The sequence below is a fragment of the Halichoerus grypus genome, chromosome 5 (assembly GCF_964656455.1).
Source record: "Halichoerus grypus chromosome 5, mHalGry1.hap1.1, whole genome shotgun sequence".
In the NCBI taxonomy this organism is placed as follows: domain Eukaryota; kingdom Metazoa; phylum Chordata; class Mammalia; order Carnivora; family Phocidae; genus Halichoerus; species Halichoerus grypus.
This window is the reverse complement of record NC_135716.1, coordinates 80,524,752-80,544,333: the sequence shown is the minus strand read 5'-3', so window position 1 is coordinate 80,544,333 and position 19,582 is coordinate 80,524,752. Positions and strand designations below refer to the sequence as shown.

Here is a 19,582-nt window from a genome sequence, read left to right as displayed (position 1 = left end):
CCAGATAATGGCTCTACCCAAAGTTGCTCCGGCCAGTTATTAAATCTCTGAGCAGGGTTTGGAGTCAGACTGTTCAGGTTTCAACACTAGCACCAGCTGTGCGATCTCCAGTAAGGTATCTAACCTTTCTGTGCCTTAGTTTCTTGCCTATAAAATGGACATAGTGAAAATGCCCAGCTCATTTGGTTGCTATGAGAATTAAATGATAAAATGCATGTGTTTTGGTTAGAATTTTGGCTTGCAAACAACATAGATGACCTCTGGCTAACTTAAGCAGGGAACAAATTTATGAGAAGGCTACCACGGAGAAAGCAGGAGAAGTAGGTTTAGAAAACGTGCAAGAACCAAGGAAGGCTGGAACTTGGTGGCCCTAGGTGCTGGTTGGGAATCAGGTGCTGCCTCAGGACTGGGTTCCACGGCCGTGGGGAGACTGCCTGACTGTGGCTGAGAGGGAATCATTTTCTCTGGATTCAGTGGCCCATCTGAAGGGTAGGATGCAAGGCACCAGGGCATATGTTGAGGGAAAGTGGGACTCATTCCCCCCAAATAGGATGAAAATTTAGAAGTTGAGCTACTAATCAGTGAAAAATATCCACTAAGGCTCAAAGTGTGTAGAATAACACCTTGCAAGTGGCAAGCACTCAGTAGAAGCTGTTGGTTACAATCATTTATTTCTCTATTCTATGAAATGGTTATGATAACACCTGCCTGAAAAGGCATAAATGTATCAAAGACCAAGTCCAGTACTTAGCAGGTAATAGTAATAATACATGCTTCACACATTCTAGCTGGTATTATAAGAATAGTATAGATGAGTGAAATTCATGGATAAATTACAATATTTTAGTCTGATTAGTGGCTTCAATGTCCTTCTCCATAACTCACTTTAAAAATCACTGTAAAGGAGTAAATCGGCCAAGTTTCCTCTCCTTGGTTTACTTTTCTACTTCACTATTGACACTTCCTTGTAACCATCCCCACTTCATAAGAGAGAAAACATTTGCTGAAAGCTTTCTCCTAAAATCAAATTCTAATGAAAAATGTACACGTGACACAGAGAGCAGCATATATTCATTTTCATGTTAGTTTCTAAATCTTAGGCAAATGCTTATTTTTAACTCAGAAGAATGTATACTGTCTTAGAAAACAAATGTGAATGATGTCACTTTACAGAATTTTTCATGGGGTTGGAATTGTGTGTGTTAGCAATTTTCTTAGGTTTTTGATGACAGCAAATGAACAATGAAACTTTTTAGTATTTTGTATCTTTCTTCAGCTCCTTATTAAAAATGTAACCTGCTGTAGTCAAGGATCAAGATCCAGAGGAGAGGAAATGGGTGTGCTGTAGGCGTCTCCTGGAAACACACATCTCTTAGATGGTATGTTTCTGTATAAGGAAACCACAACCTTTGCAAGGTGCCACTGTTACATGTTTCCATAGCAATCTGTCCTTCCAATCCTCCTGCAATTATTTGATACATTATGTCCATTTGTTTAATCTTTTTTGTCCCCTTTAAGATCCACAAGGGCAGGAGTGTTTGTTAGGTATGCCCTGGGGGGCCCAGCTGTGGATTAGTACTTGGACTTTTGAGCTGGATGACCTGGCTGAAGCATCAGATTTGCTGTTTCCTTGTTACGTGACCTGCACAAGTGACTTCAGTGCTCTGTCTCAGTTTCGTCATCTGTAATGTCGGGGATAATGTGTCGTCTACCTCATTAGGTACCTCCAAGGTTAAAGGAGGTAACAACGCCTGAAAACTGCCTAGGACAATGTAAGGCCAACAATAAATGCCAGCAATGAGCTAGTTGTTGACTGGCTGAGTTGTAGGTCATCTGTCTTGCAGTGAGTGGATCTGCCCACCCCAAGGATGGAAAACTTTAAAGCCATTTGACACCAACTGAAATATCAAGACCATTTGCAAATGGCCTATTAGAGACACAAACGTAAAAGGCTCAGGATTCAGGATGCATTCTGGAAACAAAACAATGGAAAACTTGAGAAAGCCCTTGTGAAATACTCAGGTCTGGATCCTGGTTTTGATGAGTTAGAAAAGCTGACTTTGACAGCATTTTCCACTCGGGGCAGGAATTTGTTTATAGTGCTCACCCAAAAGCAAGCCAGTGATTCTAGTGGTTTTGAACAACCCTGCACACTTTAGCTCACTTGGGAAGGGGGTTTCTGCACATTGGCAGTGACATGGAGATGTAGAGGATGAGGATATTAAACAGAGTAAGCTGATGTTCTTTTTCTGCCCTGGCAACTGCTCACTCATTGAGATGGCTGTTGAGGAATGGGCATTGCTTTTCCAAAATGCAGTTAGGTTAAGATAAATGTACAATGAGGGAATGGACACTTGGAATCATGAGAATCCCTTCCCCTCCCCCCTCCGTTTTAACAGTGCTGTACCCATTTTGAGACCCTAATTAGGGTTTTATAAGTAAATTTGACTCTAAAGCTACAGGATAAAATGCGACAGTCTGCTGGTAAACCCAGGTGCCTGTGTTTAGATCTGGATTTCTCAGCTGCAGGGCCCTCTCCAGGATTCCTTTTGAATATGCATTTCATTTCTCATTAAGATTAAAGCTGCTGAGAGATTTAGACAGATGGATGGGAGCCTCAGTTGTAGAGCTTTCCTAGCAACCAACATAAAATTGTGAAGTACAGCCGGTGGAAGTTGGTTGATTAGGTTGGATATTTGCTATTCTGTGAATCCAGTGGGCTACCTACTTGTGTTCATATGCACATGGGGTCCACATCCATTCATTTTTGTGGATGCTTCATGGATTTGGTCTGTCTCAGGGTCTCTCATCTTCTGGCTACTTGCTCCTATAACTCCAGATAACATTGGCTAGGTTAAATGAAATCCTTCTGCAGGTGGCTTAGTTCCAACCTTTTTCACTATTTTCTTTGCACTGAGTACAAGAAGAAGTGGGCTTTGGGCCTCTGAATGTCCAAGCTAGAAGGACAAAATTTCACTGACCTATGTTTATAAGTAGTCTAATGCTTAGAATATGCTATAGAAAAGTCTTTGGGGGAGGGGAGAAGATGGCAATAAATTGGCACTATTAAAGATGGTACCTTCATAGAATAAACATCCAGGAGGAAACCACAATATTGACCACAATGGGCTGGACCGCAGACCACAAACCAAGAATAGACAGGCGACCACTTCCTGAATACAGCGGCTTTGCTTGCCAGGGTCATGGAGGAGGCAGCTGTGAACAAAAGTGCAGGATTCACCTGGGCTTTTGCTTGTGCAGGACGCCAAGGACCGGGAGTCTGCTAACACCTGGGTTTCAGATTTCTCCTGGAAGCAGCTGTTCACACAGAGCGGGAAAGAAGACAAGAGGGCCCCCTATCTCACCCATGCTATACATCTTCCAACCCAGAAAAGGAGGCAGCCAGAGGAGATAGAAGGAAACCTCAAATTATTTTTTCTTTGTCATGAAAACATGTCTTATTTATGTTCCATTCGGATTGTAAATTAGCGTATAGAAGAATACATGATACAACTCCCTATTTACATGAGCATTATCAGTGTGCTTTTCACACTCTTGAGAAGAGTCACACACTTAAGGCATAATGAAATCATTCCTTATCTATTATCACTGATGCGCAATTTAGAATCTCTGTGTGCAATTAGATTTGGCTTGAAATGGGAATTCATTTCTCAGCAGGATTGCTCACTGAATTACTTTACTGTCTTTTTGTTTCCTTAGTGGGGTCCTTTCATACGAGTATAGGAGAAAATGCTGTGCTGGGTAAATCCAGCCCCAAGGACAAGGAAGTGACTGGTGGTTTCCTTGGGCCTTGCTTACCAGGTCTATTTCCTTTCCTACTGTTTGGCAGCAAAGAAGAGTCAAGAATAAAAACCCAGGGCTGGTTGCTTTCAAATAAAGAGAACCCCAAAACGTGTTGGCTGTGGAAATTCATACTCAATAGTGAACACTTTTTCTTCCACACTGAAATACTGATCCCTGGATCAGACTTTCAGGTCCATGGGACACTTTTCCCTTTGTTTGAGCATCAGGATTTTCTTTTTTTAAAATGAGACAGGGAGCATTGTTAAGAATATAACTGTGGTTCACAAACACCTGCTCACCCTCCCACATCATGCATGCATGTACAAGTCAATTTTTCAGCAAGTACAGGTCTATTTCCCAATTGCTTCAACAGGTAAAAACTGGCAGAATTTTCTGGCATAACATGCACTCTAATTGTCCTTCTAGCTGATACCTGTTCTGAGCTGCTCCAAATGGATTTATTATAAAGCCCTCCTATGATCATCCAACTGTGAAGCGTTCCAGTGGGCTTGCTTTTAAAGCTTGGTGGTTGCACAGACCATATAGAAGGAATCAGAGAATTACAAAGTCAGAGGAAGCCCTGTGTGGCTGCCGTTGGCTTCCCAACCACCCTGGGCAGAACAGGTGTATGTAAAGGTGATTCTCACTCCCGGGAGACAGCGCCTCGGGGAACTGCAAGCCAGGGCATGCAGAGAGGTTTTCAGGAGTGAGGTGTAAAATTCCAAAGGTTTGGGTTCAGTTCAGATAAGCACCCACATGTTTGGATCTTCAGTAGAAACCTGTCTGAAATGTCTCAAACAGCCTGTTAAGTTGGGCTGGAAATCTTGCAGGAACTCCATTTCTCCTGAGGTTTTTGGTACTTCCTGTAAGAGTCAGCCCAGAATAGCCTTTCCATGTCTGAGCCAAAGATGGAAAAGTAATGAAACAGCCTTCTCACTTTCTATTGTTTTGTGTTAAAAGATTGTGTGTATTTGATGGTTGTGAGTGCTTTACACAGAGATGAAGTCATAGGAAAGTTCAGACATTTAGGCTCCTGTTTGGTTTGGGGAGTCTGCAGAGGCAGCGTTGGGAGTGGGCTCTCCTTCCATGTATAGCCCTTTTCCTGAAGCTGGTTGTTTTTATTCAGAGAAAGGGGAAAAGAGGCAGGGCTGGATGGTGGACCCACATTGTGCTGGTGGCCCCGGTTTCCAGGAGTCCATGAAATGACCATGCTGATCAACAAATCTGAGTTGATTTCCTGGAGATTCAGCCCCTTCAGGCAGCACCAAGAGGGAAGGCATTTCACTTGTCTGCGCCACTGCGAAGCTGGCCAGGAGGACCTCAGGCTCTTTCCAAGCCCCTCGCTACTCTTGAGTATCATATAAGGACTACTTCAGGCCTTTTCCTGCAGCAGAGGCAAATAACTCACTAGCTGCTTATGCCAGTAGCAAAACTGGATGATTTTCTCGACACCATTATGTTTGGCATACTTGAAGCCTAAGACAGTCTCCACAGAGCAGCCTCTCTTAGGGCTTCTGAATGACAAGGCCTGGTCTGAGTGTGCCCTGGGGCAACTTTCTCCTGGTGAGAAGTGTGACAGTTTGCGCTTGGTGGCAGATCCAAAACAGTACTGCAGATTGGCTTCCTTATGTGTTACCTCTCCTTACCGACCATCTGATTTTCAGAATGGAGAAGGACTGGTAAGCAAGTCTTCCAGCCATTTCCTGCATTTTCTCAGTGTCCCCTTCTGTTGCTCATTTTAATATAATATCAACATGATTTGGGAAAAGATTTTCCTCAGAGGCCATGTTGGATCATAAGACCCACCGTCTGGGCTTTCCTGTCTGGTCCGGCTCTTCTGAGGGACAGGGAAGGGTGTGGAGTACAGGCCGTTGGAGGGCCTCCCCGTGGGGGCCTGGTGATTCAGCTCAGGAGGCGGGTCCTGGACTTGGCAAGCACCCTGCTCTGGTACTGGGAAGCGCCGCCTTGCTGTGATGGGTGGGGTGGCTCAGCCCACATCTCTGCGAGCACACGGAAAACCTGCTGTCTGATGTGAGAGCGGAGCTGTCTGGGGAGACCTGGGGGGTGGACCCCCCCCACCCCTGGGTTTGCCAGGCTGAGCGGGTGGGATTGGGGCCTCCATTCGGAGACAAGAGGCTCAGCCCACCTCCTGTAGGGGATCCTTGCTTGTCTGCAGCCCTGGGTCCCCTAGCTACAGAGAGGTCAACCAGAGAGGCATCTCCTAATTGTGGGGAACTGTAGCAATGTCTAAAGCCGAATGATACGGAACATTTGGAAATATTTGAAGAAAAGATCAAAGCCTGTGAATTTAATTACCCAGCCCCACCTCATTAGCTCCTGCCTGGCTGTTCAGTCTTCTGTGCTGACAGATACTGATGGGTTGCTGTCCTCTGTGCTCCCTCCCCCTGGCTGGGCTGCACCCGGGGGTGGCAGGTTTTCAGAGATTTGCAAGGGACAATTACTGATAGTTTGCAGTGGGGACAGTTGGGGGCAGAACTGCCATAGTGGAGGGACAGAGGCCTTGTTAGTGCCTCTAACATGTTATGGGCTTGTGTGTACTTGTGAGTAAAAGTCTTGATTTTTCAGAATTCTAAGGCTCCAGAGGTACTGTCTGATGGACAAACTTCAGAGGTATGAGTGGTGAAACATCTCCAGCAAAGAATGTTCTTCTGCTAGAATTGGCTGAGGTCTGGAGTGGGTGCGTGGAGTTACAGCCTCCTAGGGTAGGGTTCTAGGTGTCAGTGACCAGGGTTGGCTGCAATCCAGGCTCTGCATGGGATTGGGGGGCATGCGGAAGGACTGTCCCCAATCAGTGACTGGAGTCAGGGAGCTATCCTGGTTTTCCTGGACTTACTGCTCTGCTCAGAGCAGGGAAAATGGGAGGTTGGCAGGCAGTGGGTCTCTGCTGCCCTGATGAAATCGACACCAAGTGCTTTATAAATGATCAGAATAAAATGTATTTTTCATCCAACTACCATGGGAAAAATACATCCAGAATCTGTAACATTATTTTGCTTAATTTTGTCCTCAAGCTTTGCAGAGCACTTTGATGAGCAAAACAAAACAAAACAAAACAAAAAATGAAACAAAAAAGCCACTATCATAAAATGATACTTTTATATCTTTGGGTTAATGTTTATTTGTAGGAATAAAAGTTGTTTTGTTTTTTGTGAGTGCTGACACAGGCATTTAGTAGAATGCATATTTACAAATGTTCATACTTCTTGAACTTCCCCTCACACCTGCTTTCTTCATGGGTTTTGGCTTTTCTGTGGGGGGGTTGAATGTAGTAGATATGCACAAGGTGAATCCTGCCCCCCCCCCCCCAGAACTCTGGCCCTGCAGTTGACCTTCTGTGCTGGTTTCATTTTTCTTTGTGTCTCAAATACTTTCCTCAGGAAATATATTTTAGGTGACCACCCCCCCCTACACACACCACAAACTCTTCTTGGGAATGCCTTTTACGGGCTTCATTTCAATGTTGGTTCTTTGGTTTTCTTTTCCTTTGCAATATCTCAAGGCTTCCCTTTTGTCCCCCCCTCCCCCATTTTCTGGGCATCTTAAGGTTTTGGTCTTTATATTCAAGACCCCCCATCTGTTTTGTATTCCTGAACTTTCTTTAACTACCACAGACTTTGCTGGGTTCTGGGACCCCAACAGGAAACAGGGTCTTTCCCAGGCTCAAGGAGCTCTTGGGGAGACAGAGGAGGAGTCTCTTCTGGGCACATGCAGCTGGGAGTGCTGGGCCCACCCAGCGACTTCTGCACAGCACATCACATCAACCAACATACTTGACAGAAACCCCAATCTTTCCTCTGGGAAGGAGGTATTTTCAAATACTGTATTATTTTTCTAAGCAACATTTTGGAAGTTCTGTATTTATTTTCTAGGGAATTTTGCTAGTCTCCCTTCTCTGCCAAGAAGCCTGGGGAAGCTAGGGAAACCCACCAACCAGACTGCAGTGATCTGGGGCATTCTTGCAGAAGATGTGAGAGGAGGCCCAGCACACTTGCCTTGTAACCCCCTCCTGCAGCTCAGCCATGCTCACGTCCTGTTTCAGGGAGCAGTGCAGTGCACGTGGTGTTCTGGGCCCTTCACCTGACCATTTGAGTCTCTACATAAATAAAAAAAAAAAAAGGACCCAACCGTTGGCCCTTGCCCTTTAGCTCCCACATTGCTCTAGGTCCACATGGATGGGAGGGCAGCCCCCAAGATCTGTGGAATGCACTCGTCCTTCTCATGCTTTCTGAAGCTTTTGTTTGTTTATCCTTCACACATGGTCTGCTGCTGAGACTGCCAGAGTGGGGTTCTCACTTCTTTCTTTTGGTGTGTAAAAAGCACAGACATGTCATGTTTATTATTGTTGAGTTTTTCTCAGCTAAGCTGAAGACATACATCAAGATGGTTTTACTCAGGGGACTGAGTTCAGACATTTCACAACATATAAATAATGGTCTTTAACATGAGCCACTTATTCTGTCTTTCTTGTTTATGAACAATTTTTCTTATTTAATTTTAATAAAATGACAAACGCACAGTTTGTGGGCTTAGGATCTAATTGTAGATTCTTGACCTAATCTCATGCATTGTTGGCACTGAGAAAATTTCCTTCAAAATGGTGGTTAAATCTTTGCTGAGTCCCATTGTGTGCCTACCACACACTGCAGAAGGTGCTGGGGGTGTCCTGGTCAAGACAAAGACCAACAATGTCCACTTTGGGTTCAATCACAGTACATTCTTTCAGTTTGGTCTGAAATGAACTTGTGTAACAACTATTTGTGTAGCTTGAATTAGCAAGCCAAAGGAACTTTAATAAATCATAAAGCCATAAACTAATTTCTCCTGGAGAACCTTAATCCTAGATCTTTTTAAAACTCACTGGCCATTCAGTCGTCTCTGACTTGGAGCTTCTATTAGTTTTTCAAACATAATACATCATACTTTCTGGAAAAGGGTTGTGTGCAATGGCTACTCTGACCTCCCAGATTTTGGCATCTCAAAATGCCTAGAGGCGTGTCTGAACGAAAACTTATACAGCAGAGTCTTTCCTTGTTACAGCCAGCCTGCTTCCTCTAAAGTTCACATGTTCTCCCTGAAAACATGTGGTATCTATGTGAATCAGTAATTTTGCAAAAGTCATGATTTAATTTAATAATGTTGATTTTGGTTGCCCTGACCATACAAATGAACATTTTCTGAGCTCTAAAATGAAATTGGAGGCTATTTTCTCTTCACCTTATTTCCATAACTTTGCAGACTCCGATTTGGCGCAAAGGAAAATTGCCAAAATGCAAAACATTTGGGACACGACACAAGAAAACTCAGGAGGCATTATTAAGCATTTAGCATCTAAAGGTTCCAGATTTTAATCCAACGTATTATTTACTAATGTTTTGGAGCCAGGCAGACTTGGACTTGCATCCCACTCTTGCCACCATTAGTCATATCCCTGAGCAAATGCTTTTCTTATCCAGGTATCCTCTTTGGAAACACGAAGCAAATAGGCACCTACCTCCTAGGACTATGGCTACAACACTAGTGCCTGGTACACAGTAGGTGCTCAATATGGGCAAATTTGACTAATTGTGGCGTTTTTGGCTCTGTTCCTTTCTTCCATCCATGTGATCTACCAAATTTAAGAAATTGGATCCCTTAAATATCAATCACCATGTGTTTATAGTCAGTGGACTTTTTCTCCTAAGAAAGGAGGGGAGAATGGGGGCATGTTGGAGACTGAGGTATGGTATAATGATGGAAGGAACAGAAAGTTGGGTCAGGCTAAATTTACTGATATGGGCTTATTAAGCAGACATTGTGCATTGGTGAGTTAGGGCTCTAACACATTATTTGGTTGGCTGACCAAACAATGGACCACAGGATGGACCCCTGTGAGAGAACTGGAAATCCCAGACACACCTTGGTTTACTGTAGAGTAATTCAAAGACTTAGGGAGATTGAGATGTCAGAGTGGATATGTCATTTGTCACCCATGCTGAGAGGGTCCAAAGGCATACCTTTCATGACCATGAGAAATAACTTATGAGGGGAGCCTGGCACTGTTGAAGAGTTCTGTGTTTGCTCTGCTCTGTAGGCCAGACCTCAGTGGGAACTGTAGCCACTCAACTGGAAAACCTAAAAGTAATGGGGGTAATTGGATCCTGGGGCTGCAGGAGCCAAGAGGTGGCCCTCAGCCACCAAACACAATGAGAGTGTGGTGACCATCATAGATACTAGAGTCAAAGCAGCTAACAGAATGGTATGATCGTGTAGATCATATGGTGTTGGTTCATTGATTGTGGTATTCCTAGAGGTGAAATAGATGGGAGGCCTGTTAAATTCTTACTTGATCTGTATCAGCAGAAAAATTCAAGGTCAAGCAAACAAAAGTTTAACCTGATTTTTTTTTTTAAAGAATTTATTTATTTGTTTGTCAGAAAGAGTGCGCGAGAGAGCACAAACAGGGGAAGGGGAAGGCAGAGCAGGAAAAGGGAGAAGCAGGCTCCCTGCTGAGCAGGGAGACAGATGCAGGACTCGCTCCCAGGACCCTGGGATCATGACCTGAGCCAAAGGCAGACGCTTAACTGACTGAGCCACCCAGGTGTCCCTAACCTGAATCTTAAAAACAGAGAGTAACAGCCCCCTGATTCTCAGACTTGAGCCAGGTCACAGACCCAGAACCCCTTGAATGAAAAGGAGGTGCGGTCCCCTCTAGGAAGGACCTTGGTACACTGCCACTTGTGAGTTAGAAAGGGCTCTAACATTTTGTTTGGTTCATTTTATACCATTAATCTTTTTTCTAGTCTTCCCAAAGGTACACGCAGCCTTTAGATTTGAGCTGCAGATTGGTCTCCTAGGTCTGCAGCCTGCTGGCCCATCCTATACAGATTTTGGACCTGCTGTCTCCATAATCAGGTGAGTAACTGTCCCTCTCAGCACACATCCTATTGGTTCTGTTGCCTGGAGAACCCTGACTAATATAGATGTAGTAGAGTTATACACAAAGCCAGGGGCCAACTATTAGTGCCCAACACCCCAGACTGAGAGTGTGCCCATCTCTGTCTCCCATGCTCTGTCGTGGCTCCTCCCAGGCTCTCTCTGCTTGACAATGACCACCTCCTTCGGTCCCCGGTCCTTGCTACACTGTATCCTTTCCCATGGCCCTGTGGGCCTTAGTGTCCTCTTCCTTCTTTTTCATTATCTCTATAGCATGTCTCATCATTCAATATACTATATATTTTATTGGTTATTTTGTTTTTTTATCTGGTTCTTAACCCCAGACCATAAGCTCAATAAGGGTAGATTTTGTTTTGCTTTATTTTGTTTTGTTCACCTTGTATCCCCAGTCTCTAGATAGTGCTGGGTACTTAATAGGTATTCACCATTAAATGAATACATCCTCTTTTGTAATGGTTATTTCTCTCAATCAGAGACCAGATTTCTTTCTTTCTTTCTTTCTCCCTTTTTCTTTTTCTTTTCTTTTCTTTTCTTTCTTTCTTCTCTTTCTTTTTCTTCCTTCCTTCCTTCCTTCCTTTCTTCTTTCTCCATCATCCCTCCCTCCCTCTCCCTCCCTCTTTCTTTCTCCTTCCCCCTCTGTCTCTCCCCCTTTCTCTCTCTTCCTTCCTTCCTTCCTTTTCTCTCTCTTTCCTTTTTTCTTTCTTCTTTCTTTCTCTCTTTCCTTTTTCTTTCTTTCTCTTTTCTTTCTTTCCTTTCCTTTTTTCTTTCTTTCTTTCTCTTTCTTTCTTTCTCTTTCTTTCTTTCTTTCTTTCTTTCTTTCTTTCTTTCTTTTTTTCTTTCTTCCTTCCTTCCTTCCTTCCTTCCTTGCTTTCTTTCTTCTTTCTTTCTTTCTTTCTTTCTTTCTTTCTTTCTTTCTTTCTTTTTTTCTTTCCTTCCTTCCTTCTTCCTTTCTTTCTCTCTTTCTCTCTTTCACTCTCTCTCTCTTTCTCTCTCTCTCTTTCTTTCTAAAATATACCAAGCTTTTTTTGGAGATGAATAGTGGTAATGATTGTACACTAATGTGAATGTACTTAATGCCACTGAACTGTACACTTAAAAATGATAAATTTTATGTTATGTATATTTTACCACAATTAAGAAAGAAATCATCTTGTTACTGCATAGGCACCAAAAGATCAATGTGTAATGCTACATCTCTAAAAGTAGTGTTCTGCCCATCACCACTGGGGAAGTTGGTCCAAATGTAACTGATGACACATGTGCATGGTGGGAGGCCACAGTGGCTTCTGGGAGCCATCGGTTCATTCTAAATAAAGCAGATTCACTAAAGGAAAAAAAATGAGCTGCAATTGCAGAAAATGTTCCTGAACACACGATTATTGTATTAAGTTCCCTTGAACCATGAGCTCTTATTACATGAGTCCTTTGCCCATGTCTGGAACTCTATCTTGTGGTCAAAAAAGGGAAAATTTTGTTAAAACTTTGAGGATATATATTGCATATAGGGAGAAAGAGGCTAATTTTTAAAAAGTGTCTCAAATCGCTTGAAAAAAATAGCTATCCCTGACACCCTCAGAGAGACTGGGCAGAAATCACCGTATGGCTCTGACTAACAACCCCCTCTTTTGTGTGGGCTCCGTTTAAACCACACGGCTTTAAGGTTGCAAAGTGGGTGTGGCTTATAAATACCCAAATTACAGCAGCAAGTCTGCATGAATGATTTTTTCCCCTTTGTAATAATAATGTCAGGACTGTTATTATACTTGGCTCCATGGGGGAATTGGAAGTGTTTCTCTGAAGGGAAGTGCTTCCAGCTCTACAGCTCTTTCAAGAGCTCCATTCCCATGTACTTGCTGGAAACTTTCAGGAAACCACATTCCTTTTCACGTCCCCATTTAGCAATGTGATCTCTCCCAGCCAGAATGCTTCCCAGACCACCTCATCAACCGGGCCTGGGAATGGAATGCGACCATGAGGGGCTATGCATTGCATTGGGGTTTAGGTCTTGTTTCCATGTTGTGTTTGTGAGTAAGAGAGGAAAAGAATGATTTCTTTCCTCCTGAGAATATTTTGTCAACCCCCAGCATATTTCAAAGGATTCAAAGTCTCTAATGAATCAAAGGATTCAAAGTCTCTAATCTGGGGATGAGGCCAGTGGAACCTGAGATGACAATGAGATCAAATTCTGTCTCAAAGTGGCCAGAGTTGGCCTGGATTTTAGGTCAAGAGGCATTTGACAAGTGTCAGGAAAATCCATAAGAATCTTACTGTAATTTTCTGTAACTTCTTTTGGAAATGATCAGACCAAGGGAAATTAACTGTAAGAAGAGTGAGGTGGTGATCCTTTATTTTAAGATTTAATAAAAAAAAAAAGTGGGGGTGGGGAGGGAAGGAGAAAAAGAATAATCAATTTTTGAAAAACAAGGTAGGGATTGTGAATATTATGATTTACTTTATATAATTTAAAAAATAAAGGAAAGCAAATCTCAACACAAAGCAAGATATCCAACAAATTATTACATACCATCCTGTGTCACCAGTAAATTTTGCCACCAAAACACTTGGCCATAATAAAATTCCTTACCACATGGGGAATAGTCTCAGTGGGTTGGCCTTTTGATTTTCTGTGTGTGTGTGTGTGTTTTAATATTTAATTAGGTAAGTGTATGTGGGGAGTTTTGGTAGAATGGGAGATGAGATGGCAGGAGTAATAATATTCAAAGGGGCAACAATATTTAATGGTCAGATACAGCACAGGTTTTATTTTTTCAAGCATGTATTTGATCCAACTACTTAGTATTCTATACAGTATACAATTAAAATTTGTTTTCTCCCTGACTAAAATCTGTAAACTGAAATCATGTTAGTTGTCAAAGATGTCTAGGCAGCACCAGAAAATATAGAAAAAGCCCCGTTAGTACCTAAAGTACTCTCTGTGGTAACTATTCTGACTTGAGAATCTGCTTCTTAGCAGAGAAATAACTGGAGACAAAGAAATTTGTTTGTAGAGTAACAGAATCCAGTATTTACTAAAAAAGTGATAGCAGAGAAGCAACTGCTTGTGTTTCTTACCTCAATACATTCTTTATTTTTATGTATTTTTTTATTTTTTAAATATTTTATTTATTTATTTATTTATTTATTTATTTTTTTTTTTTTTAAAGATTTTATTTATTTGACAGAGAGAGACACAGCGAGAGAGGGAACACAAGCAAGGGGAGTGGGAGAGGAAGAAGCAGGCTTCCCGCTGAGCAGGGAGCCCGATGTGGGGCTTGATCCCAGGACCCCGGGATCATGACCTGAGCCGAAGGCAGACGCTTAACGACTGAGCCACCCAGGCGCCCCCAATATTTTATTTATTTATTTGACATAAAGAGACACAGCAAGAGAAGGAGCACAAGCAGCAGGGAGTGGGAGAGGGAGAAGCAGGCTTCCCGCTGAGCAGGAAGCCCGATGCAAGGCTCGATCCCAGGCCCCTGGGATCATGACCTGAGCTGAAGGCAGACGCTTAACGACTGAGCCACCAAGGCGCCCCTCAATACATTCTTTAATCATAAGCTTCTGTTAAGTTCCACAGAGGTTTTTATACATTTTTGAGAGTTCGTTGTTATTTAGATCCATACACTTGTTTATCACTGTCTTAGATCACTAATGCCTCTTGCATCTTTCCTCTGGTTTCATCCCCCACCTTTTCAATATGCATCCTTAGCAGTTATTTCAGTGAAGGTCTGTACTGATAAGCTCTTCTTACTCTGAAAAAGTTGTTATTTTCTCTCACTCTTAATAGTTTAGCTAATATAGAATTCAGGTCAATCATTTTCTCTCAACACTTAGAAGATATTATTCCATTGTCTCCTGGTATCTTTCTTTTGAGGAATACACTCTCAATTTAAATGTCTTTTCTCTATGGTTACTTTTAACATTTTTTTCTCTCCTTAGTGTTCTGAATGTGTCTAGGTATGGATTTATTTTTAACCTTTCTGGTTGGGACCTGGTGAGATTCTTCATTCTCAGTGTTTTCCTTTGGATTTGAAAATTTTGGGGCACCTGCGTGGCTCAACCAGTTGAGTGTCTGCCTTCTGCCTAAGTCATGATCCCAGCGTCCTAGGATCAAGCCCTGTGTAGGGCTCCCTGCTTGCGGGGAGCCTGCTTCTCCCTCTCCCTCTGCCTGCTTCTCTTCCTGCTTGTGCTCTATCAAATAAATAAATAAAATCTTTTTTTTAAAAAAAGAAATTTTCAGGGACTTTCTCTTTAAACTATTGTCTCATTTCCACTCTATGATTTCCTTCTAATCTTTTTTTATCAACTAGAAAGATTACATCTAATGCATCTGATAGAAAACACAACTTAGAGGCATTTATTTTTCCTCACATGACTAGATGTCTGGAGGTAGGCAGCTAAGACCCTTTCAGCTTTCTGCTTCATCATCCTTTGTGTATTCCTAAGACACCTGTTCCACTTCTAGCATGGTTCATATGTCCACACAGATAGAATGGTGGGCGGGGAAAGGGGGGGAGAAAGAAGATTTTAAAGAACATCCTTAGGAACTTCACTTGGAAACCTCTGCTTCTATTTTATTGAACAAAATTGTGTTACTTAGTTATCCCTTTCTTTGGGTGTGCTAGAAGATAATGTTTTTAGCTGGACATACTGTCATCCCAAACACATCAGCAATCTACGAGTAAAGATAACAGAATGGAACAGTAAAGATAACAAAATATAAGCAATAAGCAGGATCTGTCCCGGCATGTGCTCTGTACTTCATCTCATGTCTGTCATGGCTACGTTTATGTTACTACCTCTTTATCTCTCTCTGTCTCTAGATTCTGGGTGACTTCCTGAGATGTACATTCCAGTTCATTAATTCTTTCTTTACCTATGTCTAATGTGGTGTTTAAATGAATCATGAATTTTTAATTTGTGCTTCTTACTATATATTTTTTTAATAAAAGTTCTACTTTTTTCAAAGCTACCTATTCTTCTTTTAAAATATCTTTCTTATTTCTGCATGGATTTCATTTTCTTTTTTATCTTCTCAGTAATTTAAAAATATTTATTTTATAACTCACTTGGGAATATTGTTCTATTTTTTCAAGTTTCTGGTGTTTTCTATGTCTGCTGACTCATTTGTGATACTTTCTTGCATATTATGAAATTTTTGATTATGAGATTCTCTTTTGAGACAATTTTTTCTCCTGCAATCCTGTGTGGTCTTGATTGAAAGAATGTCCCTGAGAGCAGTTTTCCCTTGCTTCTCAAGGCCCTCAGAGATTCCTGAATGATGAGGATATCAGATCATGCAAGGCACTATTGAAAGTTTCCTATTGATCATGGGAGCCTTTCAGTACAACCAAGTCTAGGCAGTCAGCGTGGGGACTGGGCTTGGCACAGAGATTGGGAGGTTCTGGGGGAAAGGAGAGTCATGGCAACATTGATCCAGTGAGATATTTTTCCTAACATAAAAATGAGGAACAAAAAGCTACAAACCAAAAGGGAATTCAAGATACCATTTTTTTTAGTCCTTAAACTCAGGACCAAGGTACCTAAACATCTGTGGCAGCCTCTTGTCCTAGCTTTGGAGACTGCCACTTGCCACAAGTAAGAATTAATGTTGGGAAAATAAAATTATCCAAAATTTCATTGATTGAACTCTCTGTGGCCTTTCAAAAGTGGCAGTGTATCCTTACTCACTACTTTCGCACCTGCCCACCCACTGTGGACAAGGCACTGTGTTGTCCTGGTGGGCAGAGATGATGAGACAGAGTTTTGTTCTCAAGTATGGAGGCAAATGCACAAACAAATCGGTCTAATGTAATTCGTGCATAGCTAGAGGACTAGGGGGCAAAAAGGATAGGAGGGCTTGGCTTTGGTGAAGACTTCATGAGGAAGTAGCACTTAGGCTAAGTCTTGAAAGATAAGCACAACTGTGGTAGGTGAATAGATCATGCAGCCAGTTAGCAAGTTATGAATACAAGAGAAGGAGGAGATTTTCTTTTTCGAGAAATTAATGATTTGAGTTTTGAACATGGTAGGTTTGAGTGCTTATGGAATATCTAGTAGACAGTTGGAGTTTTGCAATTCTGGAACTCAAAAGGATGGGAGTTAGAACTGGTCTGGAAATCATTGTCATACTGAGTGAACGATGGCACTCAGGACTGGGGAAGTGATGGAGGCACTCAGTGTGGCTATGGGGAGAGGAAGAAAGAGAGAGAGGGAAGAGAGAGGGGGAGAGGAGAGAGGAGTGCAGGGAAGGTATAACATACAAGGTTAGCAAAAGCCAGAGAAGAAGAGACATAAGGAGAACAGGATGAATGCCATTGCACAATGAAGATGAGAGGGTCTCATGAACAGATGGAATAGTCATCAGTATTAGATGCTGCAAAGAAATCAAGTAGGAAGAAAATCAAAAGAGTCTTTTTTAAAAAGATTTTATTTATTTATTTGACACAGAGAGACACAGCGATAGAGGGAACACAAGTAGGGGGAGTGGGAGAGGGAGAAGCAGGCTTCCCATGGAGCAAGGAGCCCAGTGCGGAACTCAATCCCAGAACCCTGAGATCATGACCTGAGCCAAAGGCAGACACTTAATCGACTGAGCCACCCAGGTGCCCCTCGAAAGAGTTTTTTTTTTTTTTAATTAACATATAATGTATTTTTTGTTTCAGGGCCTTTGAAAGAGTCTTGAAGTGGCAATTTCTGGAAGCCTTAGTAAGACAATAAGTTGTTGCAAGCATTTTCCAATAGTTGCCAGAAGCACTGCAAGGAAATGGAGAGACAGAACTCAGAGTTGGGGGAGCTGAGCCCCATGGTGTCCCCCTCACACAAGTGAGCTCTAAAGCAGAATGGCAAAGCACTTGGACCAATTTACTGTTTCTGGACTTGGTTCTCTGTCTGTAGGAGGATTTATAGAGAGCACACTGCCAGACATGTGGAAGGCTCCCCAAAATCTTTGCTCTCTTTCGCTTGTGTGTGTGTTAAAGGCAGAGATTGCAAGGTAGGAAGGAGGAAAAGGATTAGCTTGGAAGGGAGAACTAGGCACATCCCCCTCAGCACAGGAGGGAGTGAGGAAGGACACAGACCCCTGAGGTTGGTGGTGAAGGAGAGAGGAACAGGCACCTGCTGGACCTGGAGCATCATGGGAACTAGGGGTGCATGCAGGGGAGGATTGTCACCCTGAGGAGGGGGAGAGGGGCAGCCTGGGGTGCTGTAAGTCATTTCTGGGAGACATCGAGGGTCCTGTCAAAGGTGGGAGAGTGACTCTGGAATGGTTCTGATGTCTAAGATGACCTTGCCATCATCCTGGTCATGGCATTCTCCTATGGTCCCCTGCTAAGTGATTAGTAGATGACAGGTGCTCAAGAGAGGTAGAGTCAGGAAAGAAGGGACAGCATTTCCCACGAAGCTCCTCCCCTGGAGCACCGTCCACACCCTTCACTGGATTCCACCTTCCTCCTGCATCCCATCCCTCTGGGCTTTTCCCTGCTCTCACAAACAGCTGCCTAAGCTGGCTGCTTTCTGTTCCTTTCCCACCTCAGGGCCTTCGCACCAGCTGTCCTTGCTGCATGGAGTAAGCTCCTCTTAGCTTGGCCAGATTGGCTCCTTTCCATTCTGATCTCATTTCCAATGTCCTCCCCCCCCCCCGCCCCCGCCACAGAGGTTGTCCCTGACAAGCCCCTTTAAAGTAGCTTTCCTATACCACTCTATCACAAGGGTCTGTTTACTTCACTTTGTAACACTTCCATCTGATATTCTTATTTGTTTATTAACATACTATCTATGTCCATTTTCCCCCATAAGACTGTAAGGCCCGTGAGAGGAGAGACTTTTTTTTTGTCTTAGTCACTGTAGTATGTCCAGAACAGAGAAAAATATTGAGCATATACTGATATATATGATTCACTGTGTGAATGAAATGGCATGTCTGGTTTCCTAACATGGGTAAGGAAGTCAGCTCCCCACTGAGCTGTCACTCTGGGGGTCCAGGTACACAGGAGTGGCCAGTGGTCTGGGGAGTGCTCTGCTCTTCGGAGCCTCCTTGTGAGCCTCTGGCCAATCCCAGGCTCCAAGCTTTCCATCATGCCAGTCAGGATTCTTCTTATTTTCTTATTTCCTTTAAAATTTTTTTTTTTTACAGAGGAGACAAATAATTTTTCTTTTAATTTTTTACACATAATATCTACAGAATTTATTTATCATATCTGTCTTGAATTACTTAAAAAGCAAAGCAGCTGTCCTCTCATGTCTCTCTGGGTTGTTACTCAATCTGGTTTGCTTCACCAGAAGAATCTCTACGTCAATCAGATTGTGTCTTTTTTGCTTTGTATTATGCAGATGTGGAATCATCTTAAGGTTAAAAAAGGAAAGAATAGAGAAAGAAAGAAAAGAGAGAAGCATTCCGAATTCATACCAGCCCACACCTTCACTTCATTTCTGTGACTTAGCCAAGTAACTAAGAAAGTGTGATGCTTAGGATATAACATCATTTCCTTGACAAACAAAGTGAGCATCTCACTTTTCAAGTTTCCCTTCTCCCCAGTGGGAGCAATTGCCTGGGTACAGGGTCAGCAGATTTAGCCTGAGTTTCACATGGAAATCTCCACAAATACCTTAGTAACAGACACCCTGAAATGCTTGCCCACACAGAGCACGTGCATTTACTAAGAAACTTAACACAGATCCTTACTTTTTTGCTCTCTATGTGTATTCTTGCAGAGCTGCTCTATTTATAGAAGAGAAGCTTTTTTGTAGCATCTATTTTATACAGAAACGTTTGTACTAGAAAACATAAGCTAGACTCTGAAGAGTTTCACAGTATTTCAAAGTG

The 19,582-nt window shown here is 42.6% G+C and overlaps 1 long non-coding RNA gene across 1 annotated transcript in view; it reads left to right on the top strand.

The window, feature by feature from the left end:
• Nucleotides 1–19,582, top strand: part of LOC118536834 (uncharacterized) — a 41,766-nt gene continuing 22,184 nt past the window's right edge. Inside the window, exons 1-3 of the long non-coding RNA XR_004917843.2 lie at nt 1–115; nt 1,277–1,379; nt 10,605–10,716. This is a non-coding gene — a long non-coding RNA (uncharacterized LOC118536834). The remainder of the gene's footprint in view (nt 116–1,276; nt 1,380–10,604; nt 10,717–19,582) is intronic.